The sequence below is a fragment of the Cydia pomonella genome, chromosome 1 (genome assembly GCF_033807575.1).
Source record: "Cydia pomonella isolate Wapato2018A chromosome 1, ilCydPomo1, whole genome shotgun sequence".
Lineage (NCBI taxonomy): Eukaryota > Metazoa > Arthropoda > Insecta > Lepidoptera > Tortricidae > Cydia > Cydia pomonella.
In genome coordinates, this window is record NC_084703.1 from 4648225 (window position 1) to 4668650 (window position 20426).

Consider the following 20426-nt stretch of genomic DNA (forward strand, 5'->3'; position numbering starts at 1 on the left):
AGGTATGTAAACAACGTGTGGGGCCAGTGCACAGGCGGCAGCGGAAGCGGGACACCGTCATCACACAAGATCAACAGAAGACCAGCACCGTACTACTGAGCGACGGGAACAAGGTATGTAAACAACGTGTGGGGCCAGTGCACAGGCGGCAGCGGAAGCGGGACACCGTCATCACACAAGAACAACAGAAGACCAGCACCGTACTACTGAGCGACGGGAACAAGGTATGTAAACAACGTGTGGGGCCAGTGCACAGGCGGCAGTGGGAGCGGGGACACCGTCATCACACTAGAACAGAAGACCAGCACCGAACTATCGAGCGACGGGAGCAAGGTATGTAAACAACGTGTGGGGCCAGTGCACAGGCGGCAGCGGGGCGGGGACACCATCACACTAGAACAGAAGACCAGCACCGAACTACTGAGACACGGGAACAACGTATGTAAACAACGTGTGGGGCCAATGCACAGACGGCAGCGGAAGCGGGACACCGTCATCAGAAATTTCATTCAATAACGAGGGTCCCCCATGACGGTCTTCCCAACCAAAAATGTTATACGCCGGACGGAGCTGACGGTGGACTGTATGATGTTTAATGATGAAAACACGTAATAGAAAGTATCTACATATATATTATAGGACATCATTATTCATTATACAAATTAACTAAGTCCCACAGTCAGCTCAATAAGGATTGTGTTGAGGGTACTTAGACAACGATTTATACATAAATACTTTAAACACCCATGGCTCGGGTACAAATACCCATAATCATCACAAAAATTAATGCCCTTACCAGGATATGAAGCTGGGACCTTCCTTCGTAGGCAGGCTAATTAAATTAAGGTAGGAGACCGTTAAGAAGGTCATATTCTAAAATATTTTTAACCGAATTCAGTTTCATAGAAGGAGGAGGTTCTGTATTCGAGTAGCTTTTTTTGAAGTGAAAACTTCTTTAGCCGCGTTGGGCACTTTTTATGATGGAGAAAAAAATGGTAAACTTGCGACAGGTCACGTGACCGACAGATTCGTCAGATTGAAAATTCGTAAGATGGACACGTGACCTGATCGAAAAACTGTTACAATGTCATTGAAACCAGTAGAGTCGTTGAAATTATGGATGGAAGTTGATTTTTCTGAGAGATAAACTTATTAATGTTAAATAATTGTAATCATTCTGAAGTGTTAAATTTTTTATGTAATATAAATTGTCATGTTTGTGTATGATAGCGCAATAAATGAATATTGTATTTTACCACATAAATGATAGTACTTTTATACTGATAATTAAAGCAATTATTCCCTAACCATTCCAAAATATCAAGATGCCCAACGATAATATTCAAGTTTTCACTTCTGCCGGCACTCCCGGAGTGCAACCCGTTGTTTTTTTATTTAATTTGTTTACTCTAGTTAAACATTTTAATATTTGATCGTTTTTTTATTTCTCCTCAGTTCTCCTCAATCGTCGACGGCGTAAAAAACAACAACCTAGAGAAAGAGACGGCAGATACCATCGTCGAGCAGAACGGCAACGTCGAACTGAAGGATGTCGTCAACGATAATTATATCGACGAGGTCGTTGCTCAAGTGTAAATATAGTTTATATTTATGCTGCAGATTTTTTCAACGCAACTATGTTTGCCATCAGAGGGCCTACCGCGAAACGTTTGACGTGTTGCCTCTCTGTCGCACTTGTAAATGCGTACGTAAGCGTGACAGGGAGGCAACACATCGAACGTGGTTCGCGGTAGGCCCTCAGGGCCAAAATTCTGTTCGTGGTCCTGTTTATTGTCCCCCAAAAATGTGACAGAGTGGAGATTTTTGTGTGAGATTTTTTTTTCTCATGTATAATGTAATCTACAGCTAGAAAGACATACAACAGCACTCGACTTTTTCTTATAGAAGACATAGATTTTGTGCTCGAAAATATTCCAATATTTATCTCTATCAGACGTCCCTAAACTGAGGCGGTTGGTAGATATGCCAAATAAAAAATGTTAATGTTACAAAATTATGTAATTTTTATCTTGAATTATTATGATTTTTATTTTATTTCTATTTACTAGTTTATTTGTAATTAATATTATTTTGTATATGTTTTGACATGTTTTTTCCATGTCCTGGCGTTTGGCCTTTGCTGTGAGCCGGACATGTGTTTGAAAATAAATCAATAATAGATGCGAGCGTGACGGAGTGGTCAGAAACAAGATCGAAAAGAATGTTGGCTATGAATTATTGGAAATATTTTAACACGATTTGATGTATATCAACCTCAGATCCACGTTAATTTTTTTTTCGAATTTTTAATTATTATAAAAGATCTTCCTCGCGTTGTCCCAGCATTTTGCCACGGCTCATGGGAGCCTGGGGTCCGCTTGACAACTAATCCCAAGATTTGGCGTAGGCACTAGTTTTTACGAAAGCGACTGCCATCTGACCTTCCAACCCAAAGGGTAAACTAGGCCTTGTTAGGATTAGTCCGGTTTCCTCACGATGTTTTCCTTCACCGAAAAGCGACTGGTAAATATCAAATGATATTTCGTACATAAGTTCCGAAAAACTCTTTGGTACGAGCCGGGGTTTGAACCCGCGACCTCCGGATTGCAAGTCGCACGCTCTTACCGCTAGGCCACCAGCGCTTTAATTATTATAAAAGATAAGAATTTAAAGTTTGTATGCAATTTGTTTTTCGCTCTTATCTCTTATAACGACCAAAAATTAAATAAAAGTCAAACGAAGGGACCTTTATGAATATACATCAAATTGTGTAAATATACCTTCTATAATGCTACTGTCCAGAGAGGAAAATGGGGACTGGGTTTGTGTGGAGAAGCGGAAAGGGGCCACCCTTTCCCCTTAAGCCACAGACAAATATATTGTAATAGACCATAGATAAATTCAAAATTCAAATATTTATTCTGCAAGTAGGCCTCAAGGGCTCTTTTACAAGTCAATACAACATTTATAGTAACATATAGTGACATGAAAAATACATAACAACATTTATAAATACAACAGCCAATACCTGGGTAAACATTACATTATAATAATCTTAAAATAAATAATTACTACAATACAATAGAGATGTATAGTCTCTATGGTTAAAAATACATTAAATCTGGAGATGTAAAAGGTCCCCAATGTCAGAGTACTAATACTAATAAGATCTGAACAACAACTGCGTTACTTTACTAAAACCTTACATTTTATAAGAAAAAAAAATTGCGAGAGTAACATTGGTTAGGGGTAAACAACAAGACACTTTTGGAGTGAATATTTTAAGTAAATATTACCGTATTTTATATCATTTTTATAAATTATGCTAATAAATCTTTGGAGCAAAATTGTAACGCAGTGGTAATAATAACAGAGTTGCCTACAGTAAAAATTTGAATTAAGGAAAAATAAATAATTTTACAGTACATATGGTGCTACTTTATCGCACTAGTGCGAAAATTAGCATATTATGTTACTGTGTCGAACATTTAAAGGGCCATATGTACTGTAAAACGTTGTACGATACATGTGCGAATAGGTAATTCGCAACTCGTGTCGATTTAAAACACTCCCTTCGGTCGTGTTTTAATTTATCGCCACTCGTTTCGAATTTCCTATTTTTCGCACTTGTATCGTAATGTACTATTATTAAATGTTATATATTACATTGTTTGTTTATTATATGAAACTTTAATATAAACGTAATTTTCTTAAAAGTTGTCTGAAGTTTTTGCGTTGGAAATAGATTTCAATTTGAAAAGGGACAAGTTTTTAGGCATTTAAAAGTATTTTGGTCTACAATTCATTTACATAAACGTACCTTTTACACTAACATTATGCCAATACATTATAAACCTTAAAAATAAGATCACATAGACAGCGTCATAAAACTCAATATTTTTTTGGTGTCCATGACGACTTTAGCAAACTTATCGATGCTGCAAATTTGCATATCATTGAAAATTTGATTTGACAAAACGATCTACCGTAGGTAACCCTATCTTCACCGCTGGTGCCAGGGCCGGATATAGGGGAGGGCAACCGGGGCTACTGCCCCGGGCCTCCACAAAAGAGGGGCCCCCCCACAATAGAGAATGCGGTAAATTTACCATTTTATTTGGAAAAAATTTGGGGCCAGGGGGCCTCCACTTCTTTATTGCCCGAGGCCTCCAGACCTCTAAATCCGGCATTGGCTGGTGCCCTCCGCCTCCAGAATGCCCTGTATAAATAGGTATGTTGATTTGCAAATTGTAAGAAAAAACTGGTGATTTTTGACCAATGTTTTTTACTAATGTGTACTTACACTATAGTTAATAATTGAAAAAGTCTGCAGAATAAAGGTGGTCATCTCCATTTACTGTTTCTGGTAAAAGTTTCCACGAAATCTAATCTTCCAAGACCTAGTTACTGTATACCAATTTGGAGATGTCTCAACTGACTTAGAATAATGTTGTTTATTTTTATTACTTTTATATTTTTATTTTATATAGATCTTATTAATCTAAGACCGAAAAGATCTCATTTTCTTTTAAGTCTTTGACCAATTAATGTCATATAAGAGACAGTGAGATATTTTATTATTATTATTGTAATTATTTGTTTAAGCTTTACCAGAATAGTTTAAACTATATTTTAGTAGTAATACCGAAGAAAATTAGAAATAGAGGTGGATTGTCAAACAAAACTTGTAGCCACAGTAAATTTACTGCCATCTTTTGACATTTGATTAAAACTTTTAGAACACCATTTGACTTTGATCCTTATTAATATATATATCAAAAAGTGGTGCCATCTAATAGATCAAAGACCAAAGGTATGGCGGCATCGTTTCAACCCATGGCGCCACAACCTTTAGCCGGTGCCCGGTAAGATGGCGCCACTTTTTGATATTTAACAAATTTAACACATATACAGTGAAATAAATAAGGATTACAGTCAAATGGCGTTCTTAGTTTCAATCGTGTCGAAAGATAGCAGTAAATTTACTGTGGCTACAAGTTTTCGTTGACAATCCACCTCTATTTCAAATTTTCTTTAATAGTACTTAATCATAATCATTTTTCATTTGATCAAAATTCTATGTACCTAACTTCTTGCCTTAAAAAACAACAAAAGTTGTAGAGCATTATACATAAGCTTTTTGTAAATATTTTATTTTTCTGGCAAAATTGACGAAAAAATTGATTGTAACTCTTAATTCTCATAATTATTCAACAAGACTTCGTTGATTTTATACCTATTCCAATGAACATTCCTTTGAAGTATACTTAATTTATTAAGAAAAAAATATTTAATTTAAAATAATTGGCCTCATTCGGCCTAAAATGACTTAATCTCAAAGTTTATTTAAAATCTCCATAGATTTATGTAGGTTAATGGCCCTAGTGAAAAAGGGTACAAGTCTCTGGCAGCGCAGGTGTAAAGGGGTGTAAGTTCCACGTAACACTTATGCCCAGGGGTCGGACAAAAAGTGCGCATGACGTCAAACCACTTATAGGATGATTTCAAATACATAGTATTTTTGATTTTCATAAACAATTATCACTTATCATTTATCAACCTCTTTATTAAACGATATCGCCACTTGAAATGAGTAAGTACGTTTTTGACTGATACATTGTCAATCAGATGAACAATTATTAATAAATTGACTTCGTTACTGTTTAGCTATTGTATCTTCACGATTATATTTAGCTAAAATTTATATTTACTAATGTATAAGAAAACGCTCTAAAATGTCATGTCATCTTTACTCGAATATTGTGGCAATTTTCCGTTTTTGGAGGTACGTGACAAACACGTATACTGCTAATCTTACCTACTGTTCCCACTTTTGACTATTAAACCTATTTATCTGAGGATCCCACAGACTTGTTCTAACTAATTTCAAATAATTATACCTTATGGTAACAAGTTTCGTGAAATTTATTTTATTCACTACATCACCCTACCACCTGTATTATTAATTCCATGGATTTATTTACGTTTATTTTGTTACTTCATTAATACTACATGTCACACAAGTTTAAATACAAACTCAAACATCATCCTGTGTGTAAGATTACGTCATTTTTACGTCATCCGCACTTTTTGTCCGACCCCTGTTATGCCCTTATACACCTAAACTGCCAGAGACTTGTACCCTTTTTCACTAGGGACACAGTTTAAGTAGATATTAGTTGTTTAAACTCAAAGGGGCTTTGTATGAGACGCTTATTTATTTGAAACTATATGTTTTTTTTAAATGTTATTATATATAATAAAGAATTTATTATAATGTATAAACCTATCTCAATCATTCTTAGTTCCTTCTGACTTTTTCCTATCGTATATGGAAGACAAAATAGACAACTATAAAATAAACAACTCTACAGTCGCTTCAGATATATCGTAGCGGCCAAAGTGCTCATAAATATCTGAACACGCATTCTAACTGTTCAGATATTTGTGAGCACCCTGGCCGCTCCGATTTATCTGACGGCGACTAACAGCATCCTGTAAGGTCCCTTTTCGTTTGAACGATTATTAAACCGTATTATTTAAAATGTAAGTGAATTTTAGTCATAGAGCGTTTTAGCTGGTCTGAAACTTTATTTATAATTATTTTGGTATTTTTTATTTATTTATATCGAGATCAATGATTTTGCTATTGAGTGTTGTTTTTATATAACATAAACTAAAACTACAGTACTGTAAACTTTTTATTTCTCAGTAGAAATGTCTTAAACAAGACTTTTTTCTATATTTGTACGTATGGTTCTGTTAGAGACGGTGATTGCAAGTTTAATCCAATAACTAAAAAGCTGGACAAGTGCGAGTTGGACTAGCCTACCGAGGGTTCCGTACTTTTTAGTATTTGTTATAGCGGCAACAGTAATACATCATCTGTGAAAATTTCAACCAGGGATCGGAAACCGGTATTTTTTCTATGGGAACGAAAACGGTATTTTTTCGTTCTTTGTTAATTATTTCATTTCTAATCGGGCAATCTAATAATACGAAGTCGTTATCTAAAAACACAACCGAGTCCTATATTTGGAGTATAAAATAAACCGAAATATATGTTTATTTCAAAGTTTTTCCAAAAAACCGGTTCCGATCCCTGATTTCAACTGTCTAACTATCACGGCAGCCAAACCCGGAATTTAACGGAGTTTTAAAAAATACACACAAAAATCCTTCTATGATGTAGCGAAAAGGATACTGTTTTAATAATGTACAGTAGTATTGCTGTAGAAAAATGATATTTACCTACTATGGGTTTCAAACATACAGAGACCGCTATTTAAGATTACTCTTGTAATCATCGACTCATTCCAAGGCCAGGCTCGGAAACCGGTTAAATTTCCAAACCGTTATCATGTACTTGGCGCAAAACCTTTTGATTTCGGTTTCGCTCGAAAAACCGGTTTTTATGAGACCAGTTCTTGTCAAAGTAACCGGTTTCTTCCTATGTCTGTGTCTATGTTTACGTGGCACACCACCAGACCGGCCGGCCGTTTCGTCGTATGTCGAATAAACCGGTTTTTTTAGGTTACAAAAATGTTCGCGTTCTTATAAAAGTTCGGAAGAAAACCGAAATAAACCGGTTTTTACCTGTATTTTATAAACCGAGTTCGACATATGACCTTTAATGTGTTTACATCTCTTTCTGCGGAGTAGTTCCCTCGAAAGTAACTCATCAAATTGCTTTCATGGGAATACAATGTTCCCTCAACTTATTACCCTGAAGAAAGGGTCATATTCTCGACCTCAACGGCATGTCCTAGCCGGAATGTCTAGTCTAAAAGGTTCTCGATTTCTATATCAATGTTTGACAGCTTTTTTTCAAGACTAGTAATAATGTGATTTGAGCGCCTGTCAAAATTGAAGAAGTATTTTTTATATATATTTTGCTGCAATACTATATTGACGGCGTTGCTATGGATATTGTAAGTGTTAGTGGTATATACGGGGATGAGTCTTCTGTCGACGGGGAATCGCAAAAGAAACCTAATGAACTTGAGATTACGGTGAAAATTCAATGCCGAAGGTTTCCTAACGGCTTTGTTGAGGGACCTGAAACGTGGATAGCTCAAGTCGATTCCATGTCGATGAAGATAGCAAGACATTAAGAGCACTTTTTGATGTCAACGGACTTTGGCAAATGTACACGCTCATCGAAAGATCCCGAGACAGGCCGAGAACGAGTGTGTACATATTGCTCCCTTCTGGTCTTGTCTCGCCCTTGCCCGATTGAGTCGGAACGGTGCCGAGACTCGACGAGTGTGTACGGTCATGTCCGAAAATATCGATACGGACAAAGTGCCAAAAATATGTATCTACTCTAATATATGGGCCATAAGGTTGGGTATACATACTTTTGGCACTTCGATCGTGTCGATGTTGTCAGACGTGACTGTACAGCCGGCATATGAATTTGACCGCCACAGTCGGGCATAGCCGACAAATGTTGCAGTGTAAAAGGGTGAATCAACTTTTTTTGTTTTGTTATCCTGTCCCGTTGTCCAAGGGACAACAGTGGCACAGTTTGTTTGAAGAGACGTTGTATGCCGTTCTATTAACATGCTTAGTAGGGGGCCCATTATGGACATTGGTTATAACGACCACAAAAACGCAAGTTTAATACATTTAAGTACCATAAAATCAGTATTTCAATGAACTTTTGTCCCCTGGACAACTAATCGTAACCATGGCAACGAGTGACTCTAAAAAGTTGATTCTCCCAAAACGAACCGTTATATAATGTAATGAAGTTTACTATTATGTGTTTTATAAAATAGTGGTGGCGGTCAAAATGTAAACCGAACGCACGCGCCGGCGAAACAACGCTAGCGTTGTCTACGCTTAGAAATGATTAAAAAAAAGTGAAAACTGATAAAAGTGCTCCGACCCTATTTAGGAGATATTAATAGTAAATGTGTCAGTGTACGGGACTAGCCCGCCCTACGCCACGAGTCGAATATATGTTACCATTTTTTTAAATAACTTGGCACTGTGTCTGTTTGAAAAATATAGTTTGGTTTTTATGAAGACAATCTAGATTTATTGACTTAGTGATAAAAGTACAAAAAAAACTGTCCAAAAAACAAGGTTATGTAAATCGAGTTATATTATTTGCGTCCGCATAATGAAAATGGCAATTATATTTTGTATAGGGGCCATTTTATATAAAGTTCTCTACCTTTTTAGGGTTTCGTAGTTACCCGGAAACCCTTATAGTTTCGCCATGTCCGTCTGTCCCTCCGTCAGCGGCTTTGCTCCGTGATCGTTAGTGCTAGAAAGCTGCAATTTTGCATGGATACATGAATCATACATGGCGATGGAACGGTAAAATAAATGGTAGAAAAAAAAATGTAGGGTACCCATATAAAAAGTTGTTTTAGGTTTTAATTTTCGCTTTAACTCTATGGTAGCGTTGGATAGGTCTCTCAAAACGAATAAGGGTCTCCGAAAACCATTTTTTGATAAAGTTAATATTTTCGGAAATAATCGCTCCGAAAAGGAAAAAAAAAAAAAAAAAATGATACCCCCTCTATCTTTTGAACCATGGGTCCTATAAACATAAAAAAACTAAAAAAATTAAATAGAAGCTTAATAAATACTTTCAACTAAAACTATAGTGAACATAATCAGTCCAAGAGGCCTACCGCGAAAATCGAAGTTCGTCAATTGCGGGCATTTTTCTCTGTCACTAATTACGTCTTAGTGAGAGTAAAAGAGAAAGATCCCCGCAATTTGCGAATTTCGGTTTTCGCGGTAGGCCCCCAGACGTTTTTGTGTTATTGCAAAAAATCTTCTCTTCGTAGTAAAAAGACGTACAAAGCGCTACAAAGGTATTTCCTTAGTCCCTTATGCTTGTAATGTACATGACACTTAATAATAGCCCCCGTTCGGCCTGTTCTCACAGAATGGTAACTATGAAACCCTACACTGAGCATGGCCCGACAGCTCTGCCAATTTTTTTTTAACCCTTTACCAGGCTGACAGTTCAAAAATGACAATCGAATGTCAGTCTTACTCATCGAAAATAGAACACATGTTTGAAGAGCCGCATGTGGGAAATATATATCCCTTAGCCTGGTAAAGGGTTAACTTTGTTATGCTATTTCTGCTAGTGATGAGCTCCTATCCTCGATTCTAAGAAAGTGTCCCAAGATTAAGTATTTCCATTCCTTTATCATTTTTCATAGACCTTATATGTGACATTATCTATGAAAAGGGACCTTATTGTCGATGGCGCTTACGCCGCACTGCGTAGCGCGGCGTTGTTTATAATATGGGAGCATCGTTGATAATGGCATAAGCGCCACCGACAATAAGGTCCCTTTTCATAGATAATGTCACATATGACGGTAACGGAATTGAAGGAGCGAAAAATGTGACAATCCAAATGAAAAGGGACCTTATTGTCGATGGCGCTTACGCCGCACTGCGTAGCGCGGCGTTGTTTATAATATGGGAGCATCGTTGATAATGGCATAAGCGCCACCGACAATAAGGTCCCTTTTCATAGATAATGTCACATATGACGGTAACGGAATTGAAGGAGCGAAAAATGTGACAATCCAAATGAAAAGGGACCTTATTGTCGATGGCGCTTACGCCGCACTGCGTAGCGCGGCGTTGTTTATAATATGGGAGCATCGTTGATAATGGCATAAGCGCCACCGACAATAAGGTCCCTTTTCATAGATAATGTCACATATGACGGTAACGGAATTGAAGGAGCGAAAAATGTGACAATCCAAATGAAAAGGGACCTTATGGCGAACGGCGCTTACGCCAACACTAATGCGCTACTACGCGACATAAGCGCCGACCGCCATAAGGTTCCTTATGATATGGATTGTCACAAATTTATGAAAATTTAGAGCACTTTTTCTCGGATCGAACCCCTTGATTCTGAGTACAAATAACATAATTATTCCCAAATTTAAAAAAAAGGTGTAGTGTACAGTCAAGTCAGCATCAATAGTAACGGGAACAACGCGCCAAAAGTATCTGCCACCGTGGAATAGTTTCAAACTAGAAACCAATCACTACAGTTTGCGTTCAAAAGTATGAACTTATCGTATAACAGATATTTTTGATTCCTAATAGAAATTGTTAACATATTTCAATACTTTTTTTTATATTCGTTCAGAAGTTTCACGATAACTATATTTTATTCATACCGATACTTAAAAAAACACGGGATGTCCGTACAACAACTGCGTTATTTTACTAAAATTTTATATTTTATTAGAAAAATAAATTTGCTGCAACAGCATTGGTCAATGGTAAACAACAAGAAACTTTGGAGTCCAAGTGTTTCAAATGAATATCATTGCATTTTTTTTATACTACGTCGGTGGCAAACAAGCGTACGGCCCGCCTGATGGTAAGCAGTATCCGTAGCCTATGTACGCCTGCAACTCCAGAGGAAATATACTAATACCTACATCTCTGGGGCAAAATGGTAACGCAGTGGTAATAATAACAGAGAAATACAGTAAAACAGTTGATTTAAGGAAAAATAAAGAATTTTATTAAATGTTATGGATTAAATTGTATGAAATTTAAAAATAAGTGTAATTATCAATTTGATAGAAATAATTATCAATTTGAAAAGGGACTACTTTTTAAGCATTAAAAAGTATTTCGGCCCATAGTCTAATTGCTCTACAAAGAGAGACATCCCTCTTTTTGTTAAGCTATTAGAGAATGTATCTATTACTTTTGACGCGTAGTCTCCGCTGACTGTACACGTACAGTCAACATCAAAAGTAGCGGATGAAACAACGCGCCAAAAGTATCTGATATTCCGGATAACTTTTATAAACTTTTCCAAATATAGATAAATTTCTAAAATTCGCGTTAATAAGTATATCTTTTCCAGTCTTAGTTGTTCTATATTAAAGACAGATACTTATGAAGCGTTGTTTGATCCGCTACTTTTGATGCTGACTGTACAACTATAGATAAAATGGCCCATAGAAGCAACGATGTCGGTTTCTTTACATTCTTAACTGGGTGCGTAGACAAGATGCCAATCATTCACACTCCGAGGCGTAGCGTAGTTATCTCTCTCTATCTCTTCCATATTAGTGCGACACAAACAGTTCCGGTTCGTTTGCTACGGAGCGTTAACGATTGACATCTTGTCTACGCACCCTGTACTCAATGCCCGATTTAGAGGTCTGGAGGCCTCGGGCAATAAAGGAGTGGAGGCCCCCTGGCCCCAAATTTTTTCCAAATAAAATGGTAAATTTACCGAAATCTCTATTGTGGGGGGCTCCTTTTTTGTGGAGGCCCGGGGCAGAAGCCCAGGTTGCCCTCCCCTAAATCCGGCCCTGCCTGTACTGTCAGTGGAAAAAAAACAGATTGCTTACCTTGCTTTATGAAATAATGTTTTATCTGGCTTTCTTAAAGGGATCCTTATAATGTTTTATATTTCTGTTATTTAATTTACGTTTTCGTTGAAACTTTAACAAAGATATTTATTTGAAAATTTACTAGTGAGAATTGATGTTATAAGGATTAACCTTTTGAACGCTTTACATCATAAACAAAAACGTTACATACAAGCCCAGCCTAGTTTAGGGGCCTATTGCATAATAAAATGCAAGCTAATGAGTGATTTTACATGCAAAATCATTAATAGTACTAGCTTGTATTTTATTATGCATTATTAGGCCCGAGGTCTCGGGCGCGTGGGAGCTAATGTAAACCTTATTCGAATGTGTGAAGGTTACTTTGACATCGTACGCCATAACCATAAGTTGTCCATGGCGCTGTGGGCACGACTTAATACGACTTTACTGTTCTTGGAGTTCAAAAGGTTAAGCTTCCTTCTTGGGTAACCTATTTTTAATCTACTTATTTACAATATAAATAAAAAAATCGGTTACAATACCTGGCTTTAACCCTTTAACGGGCAAACTTAGATTTTCTATGGCAAAAATGACCACCCTATAACAATGATTTTAAACTTCATTTCAAAATAGCTTAATGAAGATTTGCGTCGAATGATGTCCCTATGAAAGTTCATTTTTATATGCAGACAGTCACAAAATGTTGTGTGTTGTTTTACACATAAAATGTTTTGGAAGTTTAGTGCACTAATTTATTTAGAAATGTAACATTTAAACGATAAAAATACATTGCTTCGATTATTATTTGACGACCCGTCTGGCTTTGTGGGTAGTGACCCTGCCTATGAAGCCGATGGTCCCAGGTTCAAATCCTGGTAAGGGCATTTATTCGTATGATGAGCATAGATATTTGTTCCTGAGTCATGAGTGGTTTCTATGTATTTAAGTATTTATATATATCGTTGTCTAAGTACCCTCAACACAAGCCTTATTGAGCTTACTGTCGGACTTAGTCAATTTGTGTAAAAATGTCCTATAATATTTATTTATATTTATTATTTAAATTAAGCCTGACCAAAAGAGACTTGAAGTACTGTCATGGGAACCATCATTCGACTCGACGTCACCAAGGGAGTCTCGAAAAAGTTAAATTTCGGAATTTTGTGTTCCTAGTTTTTTTTTTGTGACTATTAACTCAATTTGAAGCCAACTTTGAAAAGAGACAGTGACCGTAGCCAAAATGACAATCGTCGAGAAACTTCAATCGAAAAGGTGCATATTACGATGACGAAGCGTGTTGTGGATGTTTTTTTTATGATTACGTACATATTGACGAAGCCTGCGTCGTGGATCTGACATGTGTCTTGATATGATTTTAATTTTTTTTAATAAATGTAGTGTTACGCAAAAAAAAAGTCGAAAACTAACAACTGTTAATTTAAATATATAAAAAATAGATTTTAAACCATTTTGGAAATCATCATATCGCCGATAGCCAAGGGAAGGGGGAGAGGCACATTTGCTGGTTAGAAATTTTGTTCTCTTGGCGACGCTCATGTTGCGGGATTTCCTACGATATTGATTGAAGTTTCGATCGTGGTTTTCTATAAACGTTTGTCTCTTGGTTATGCCGTCTGGTTTTCACGCGCTACGTTGACTCATATTATATTTTCCCTAGTACTTATACTTGTTTCTGAATTTTCGTACACATGTAGATACCCAGTAGTGACAACCCTAATACCGGGGCCAATTCTACATACAAAATATACCTATTTTATAATTAGTCTTAGAACTTTTTCTAATACAATGAAGATGAGTTGAGGCTACGTCATCGATAACAGTTATGTCAATATTTCATTATGTCATCCACTTATTGAAGTGAAAACTTCTTTAGCGGCGCTGTGCACTTTTTGTGACGGGGAAAAAGATGTTAAACTCGCAACAGGTCACGTGACCGACAGATTCGTCAGATTGAAAATTCGTAAGACGTGACCAGTACCCCTAGTGTAAATTTGATCGATATCATAACGTGACGAACGCGTTTGCGTTAAGTCTCATTTTGTATAGGATTTTGAGTTTCCAACACGTCCCGCTTGGCGCGCTCTTTCTAAATCCAATACAAAATGAGACTAAACGCAAACGCGTACGTCACGTTTCGAAATCGAATTTATTTACACTAGGGGTACTGATCGAAAAACTCCATGATGGTTCTAGTAATGATGATGGTGTAAGAGTCGTTGAAGAGAAGTTGATTTCTCTGAGAAACTTTTTAATGTTAAATAATTGTAATAGTTCTGAAGTGTAAAATTTTTAATGTATTGTAAATGGTCATGTTTGTGTACGATAGCGCAATAAATGAATATTGTATTTTACCACATAAATGATAGTACTTTTATACTGATAATTAAAGCAATTAGTGCAAAATTATACCCTAACCTTTCCAAAATATCAAAAATGCACAACGTTAATATTCAAGTTTTCACTTCTGCCGGCACTCCCGGAGTGCAACCCGTTGTTTTTTTTTCTAGACATAATTTTAGGTGTACTTATGATGTTTTTTCAGTCCTTTTAACCGAATTTAAAACAAGCCGTCCTTATTTTATGTTCATTCTTGCGTACGCCTCTGTTTTGTTTCATGAAATACTCAGCATAAGCCTTTTATGGCCTGTAAATGTACATATTTATCAATAAATCTGATATACATTAACTTATTATTTATTACTATAGAGAAGCCATTCCAAACAATGAAGTGCGACAACTTCACCTCAACACTCAACCTGCACCACGCGACCAAAACGTCGTAAGCGCCGTGGAATTCATGGCGGTTACGCGTTTAGGTCGCGAGATTCACGGCTTTCATAGTTTATCGTCGGTCGACAACATCTCATGGCGCAAAATACTGGAACTCTGTGCCCGTTCTATGCGTAGTAATAATAGTTTAATGGATAGAGACGCACGTATAGGAATAATAACCAAATATGTGACGTTATCTATGAAAAGGGACCTTATTGTCGATGGCGCTTCCGCCGTCATAAACGATGCTCCGATATTATACAAATACAACGCTGCGACGCAGTGCGGTGTAAACGCCATCGACAATAAGGTCCCTTTTCTAGATAATGCCACATATTGGTCTAATTTTTAGCCAATAGTCGTCACCATTGATTGACACATCGGATTGATACATTGATCGATTGATAAAACAAACAATTCAAATACAGAGTGAGAAAATAGGTACTGAAAATTATTTGTGACTCAACCGAATTTAACTATCAGGCCAATTCGACATTAGAATGATATTTGAGTTATCGTGCGTCTCGCCCGGGTTAATACATGTACGGACAAGTACGAGCGGAATGCATGATAACTGAATTACTTATGTTAGACGTAATTCTGATATCAATGTACAGTCGAATTCATAAATATGTATACATTTGTTCACCTTATTGCAATGGACTAAAATTAAATGTATACATATTTATGAACTTGACTGAACCTACGTTCGAATTGTACAGTCAGCGTCAAATACTTTGTAGCAGTCAAAGTGGCCAAATAGTTCGGTACACCATACTAAATATATGGTGTACCGAACTATTTGGCTACTTTTGATGCAACAAAGTATTTGACGCTGACTGTACCTGTAAATCCAACAACGATTTTTCTTACTATTATTCTTTGTAAGTTGTTTTCCCGTATCTTGATAATACTTAAAGGAATCTACAACAGGGTAATATTGGAACAATGTGCTTGGTCTCTTGGTTAGGCGATTAACACAATGACACCGCGACTCGGCGGAGCGACTTATCCATCGTGCGCGGCCGTGTCTTCAGTGTGTGTTTACCTGCAAGCGGATGTAAGTACTCGCATACATTGTTACATTCGTCGTTCACACCGTGGTGTCAATGTGAGTATGGCCTAAAGTAGAGACGCTAAAAACGAAGATTTTCGTACATTGACCTGCCATGTAAAATCCATCGCACACGCTATATATTGCTGTCCCGCGCGCACAGAGGCATAAACCGCTGCATGGCGGGTCAATGTACGTTATGAGTATTACAAAGGCCCTGGTATTGATGTGTAGTTTAAGTACAATTCTAGTCCCACTCGAAATGTATAGAACGAAGTTTTTCTGATTACCGAAATAAATTACTTGAACACTATTCTGGTTGTATTATTATATTTATTAATAGATATTAATATAATATAATATTAATTTTATTATTATCTATAGGTCTATTAACCTTTTCAACGCTTTCTCCCTCGCATCAAAATGTGGCATTTTATTATGAGCCCATACTGTCCCACTGCTGGGCAAAGGCCTCCCTCTTATTCTTCCACGTGTCCCTATCCTCGGAAGTCTCCCACCAGTCTCTGTCGAAGGCATCAAGTTCGTCCCGCCATCTCCGACGAGGTCTACCGTGACGCCTTACAACCTGTGGGACCCAACAGGTGGCTGTTTTGGCCCACAGGTCATCCGGCATACGGCAGACGTGCCCTGCCCAGTCCCATTTGAGCTTAGCGGCAGTTTCAGCTACATCATTTATTCCAGTTTTGGAGCGTAGTATTGTATTTTTAATGCGATCGGTTAACTTCACGCTCAGAATACTACGCTCCATAGCTCGCTGACAAACCTTGAGTTTGGTTTTTTGAACTTTTGTCAAAGACCAAGTCTGTGCTCCGTAGGTGAGGATGGGGAGAATGCACATGTCCATGAGTTTTCTTTTTAGTGATATAGGGAGGTTTCCCTTCATGTGCTCTTTTATGGACCAAAAGCTCCTCCAGGCATTCTCGGTCCGTCTTGCAACTTCTTTATCTTGCCGCGCCTGGAAGGATACTATTTGGCCCAGGTATATATACTCATGGACATATTTTTAAAATGTGGCATACACGCCAATATGTCAACTATTGAGAAACGAATTTAAACCTTATCTGTCAACAGTAAAATTGCTTTGACAGCGTCTGCCATGGCCTCTTTAGTGGTCGTTGGCGTGGTAGGCACGACAGCACACGACCACTTTAGTGGCTCTTGGCGTTCAAAAGGTTAACCTTTCACCTGTACAGTGGCGAAGTGGGCACTCGCACACGGCCTCGCACTTAAGGGGCTCGCGGAAAGCAACCCTTTTTATTATCTTGGGAATACACATTGAAAGAAAAGGGCCCGCAGATGCGTCTTCGCCCACGGCTAAATTAGTTCACGCTACTGCACCTGAGGGCCTACCGCGAACCACGTTCGACGTGTTGCCTCTCTATTGCACTTGTAAATTCGTAGCTAAGTGTGACAGGGAGGCAACACGTCGAACGTGGTTCGCGGTAGGCCCTCTGTATTCCATAAAAAAAACAACAATAGGACAAACCAACAACTTTATTTCGACAAATACATTACATTTTCACAAAAATATGGAATGTTGAATTGCACCTACATCTCTATGCTTATGCTAATTGACTAAATTTGCGACTAGACCGAGCGCTGCACTCGGGGATATGTCCTTCTCACACTGGACCAAAATATCAGAGGTATATTAATATAATATTCAAACATATCATTAGTATTAAAGTAAGGACGCAGCACGAAGAATTTTACGCCAGTGTTAGCCGAAACGTTAATGCAATTGACCGGTAACCATTACAAATTGAACCTGTAAATTGAACTGTAACCGTCCGTTACGGTGTACGGTTCAATTTGTAATGGTTACCGGTAAATTGCAATTAACGTTCGGCCAAGTCTGGCACGCGCATTATTATATTGCTGTGAAGCAAGAACAGGCATCACGGTTCTGTTCTGTCCCACATGGGCGCATGCATTGAGTTTGAAGTCTAAAGTTTCACTCTCGCGCCCAAGATCTTAGCGTGTGATTGAGATTTGAAGACATGTGAAATGACGGCCATAATACTGTTAACTCTGATATTTCGGAACCTAGCGTTAGGAAATGTATAGGTACTAGGCTTTTAACTAATATGGGACGGAAATAAAAGGCGGCGCCGAGATGAACAATTTATAGAATATTTGCATAAATTATTATACAATTATGGTTTGGACGATTTTCAAACATTTTTGCATAAAACTATATTTTTATTCCAGAACTAATTTTTACGATTCAGAGTAGGTAAAGAAGCTAAGCACTGATCACGAAGAGTTCCGTCCGTTAACCCGCCTGTTCCATTTCTATCGCACGTGCATAATTATATTGCTGTCCCGCCTATGCTAATGCCACTGTGCGAGCGGGACAGCAATATCAGCCATGCGTATGCGATAGAGATAGGAACAGTCTGGTCTTTGTACGAAATTCTTCGTGCTTAGCGTGCTTACATTAAGAATAAGTTCCCCGAACGTCGAAATAAAAATAAAATTTAGTTCAGTAATAAATGTAGTTATTTGTACAAACATTGAGATCGTCCGTTGGCGTGTTGCGTTTGACCCAGGTACCGCCTTTTTTCCAGACGTGCCTACTTTAAGACATAATTCTTATAAATAATCACAGAATATAAGAAGGGTTAATTCGATACATATTTCAAAGATAAGAAGGAGAGCAGATTATGGAATTCAAAGCGTAAATAGAGTTCCTATAGGGCACAATAATATGTAATTATGTATTTAAATTTTATTTTTAATGCTATGGAGTCTGCTGATTTTTTTGGCTGAGCGGATAAAAATTGAGTTGTATAATAAAATAGTGACGTCATTAATTTATATAACCTTTTCTGGACACAGCCACTTATTTGTGTTAGTTTTACGTAGAAGTGTCCCTTCTATACACTATATTATTTATTAAATACTTATACTAAATTATAATTAAAAAGATGTTAAAGTACATAATCCCTGTTCAAACAAATCGGTAACTGTTATTTTGGACAGCAAGTACAAATTTGTTCTTTATTGCACGAGGATAAGGTACAAAATTAAATGAGTGGCAGCTAGGCGACACCACATTGGCAATCTGGGCTATAACTGCGAAAGTCGAAGTGCGTCAATTGCGGGTTTTTTCTCTGTCACTCTAATTACGTCTTAACGAGAGTAAAAGAGAAAGATCTCCGCAATTAGTGAATTTCGGTTTTCGCGGTAGGCCCGCAGAGAGCTTCTAACCGAAAGTCTCGGTAAGAAACTCACACAATCCGAGAAGGCACGAGACGAATAAGAGCGGGACAAGAAGGGAGCAGTATGTACACACCCGTTCTCGGCCCCTGTCTCGGGGTCTCTCGACGAGTATGTGCAGCCGGCATAAACATATTCCAAAAGTTTTGGACCAGTGTTGGCCAAACGTTAATTAGAATTGAAATTAATTTTCAAACGGTCGGTTACAGTTTACGGTTCAATTTGTAATGATTAATTTTCAATTCTAATTAGCGTTCGGCTAACCCTGTTTTAGCCAATGATTAATCTGTTTTGACCGACAGCCACGGACACCTATGAATAAAATAATTACCTACGAGTCCTACGACTTATTATTGTGGCTAATTTGTCAAATTATCATGAATAGAATTATATTAAATAAATGGTTGTATCTTGCTAAGACGTTTACTTTTATAATTTTGTTCATTTCCTTTTTCCTGGGCACTGTCAGAATACAAATTGAAAAGAATAAGACTTTTTTCGGGTTTTGGTGGCTAAGGATACCGCGAAAGTTTTAGTTCATTAAAATGCATTACCTGATGCTCGCGGTCCATTATTTTTGATGTTGGATAGAAATAAAAAGGTATGATTTTATATTTTTAATTAATGTTTTTGTGACAGCAAATATATATAAAAAATTTGGCGTTGGTTATTATTATTTGAAGGTTGGGCATTATTTGAAGAAAAAAAATGAAAAAAAAAAAAAACAAGAGAATGTAATTATTTTGGCCCACCTCATCTAATCAAAACATTGATCTAGTAACTATTAGTAAGCAAGTACCTAGTAATTACAATTATTGCTTGAATAAATTTTCTAGTTAACTTCCTATCTGTAGTAAAAACTTTATATATTGCACTTTAATATGCCTAGTACCTATCTATTATTAAATGAAAAATAGTATAACTAAACCTGTAACGTTTTAAAAGGCTTGCGGTCATAATGGCAAAATATTACATATTTT

General features: G+C 37.2%; 1 long non-coding RNA gene across 1 annotated transcript; it reads left to right on the forward strand.

The window, feature by feature from the left end:
* Nucleotides 1-78: 78 nt before the first annotated feature.
* Nucleotides 79-9038, forward strand: LOC133526751 (uncharacterized). Its single transcript, XR_009800769.1, has 2 exons — nt 79-224; nt 1456-9038. It is a non-coding gene; the product is annotated as an uncharacterized LOC133526751 (long non-coding RNA).
* Nucleotides 9039-20426: the final 11388 nt, after the last annotated feature.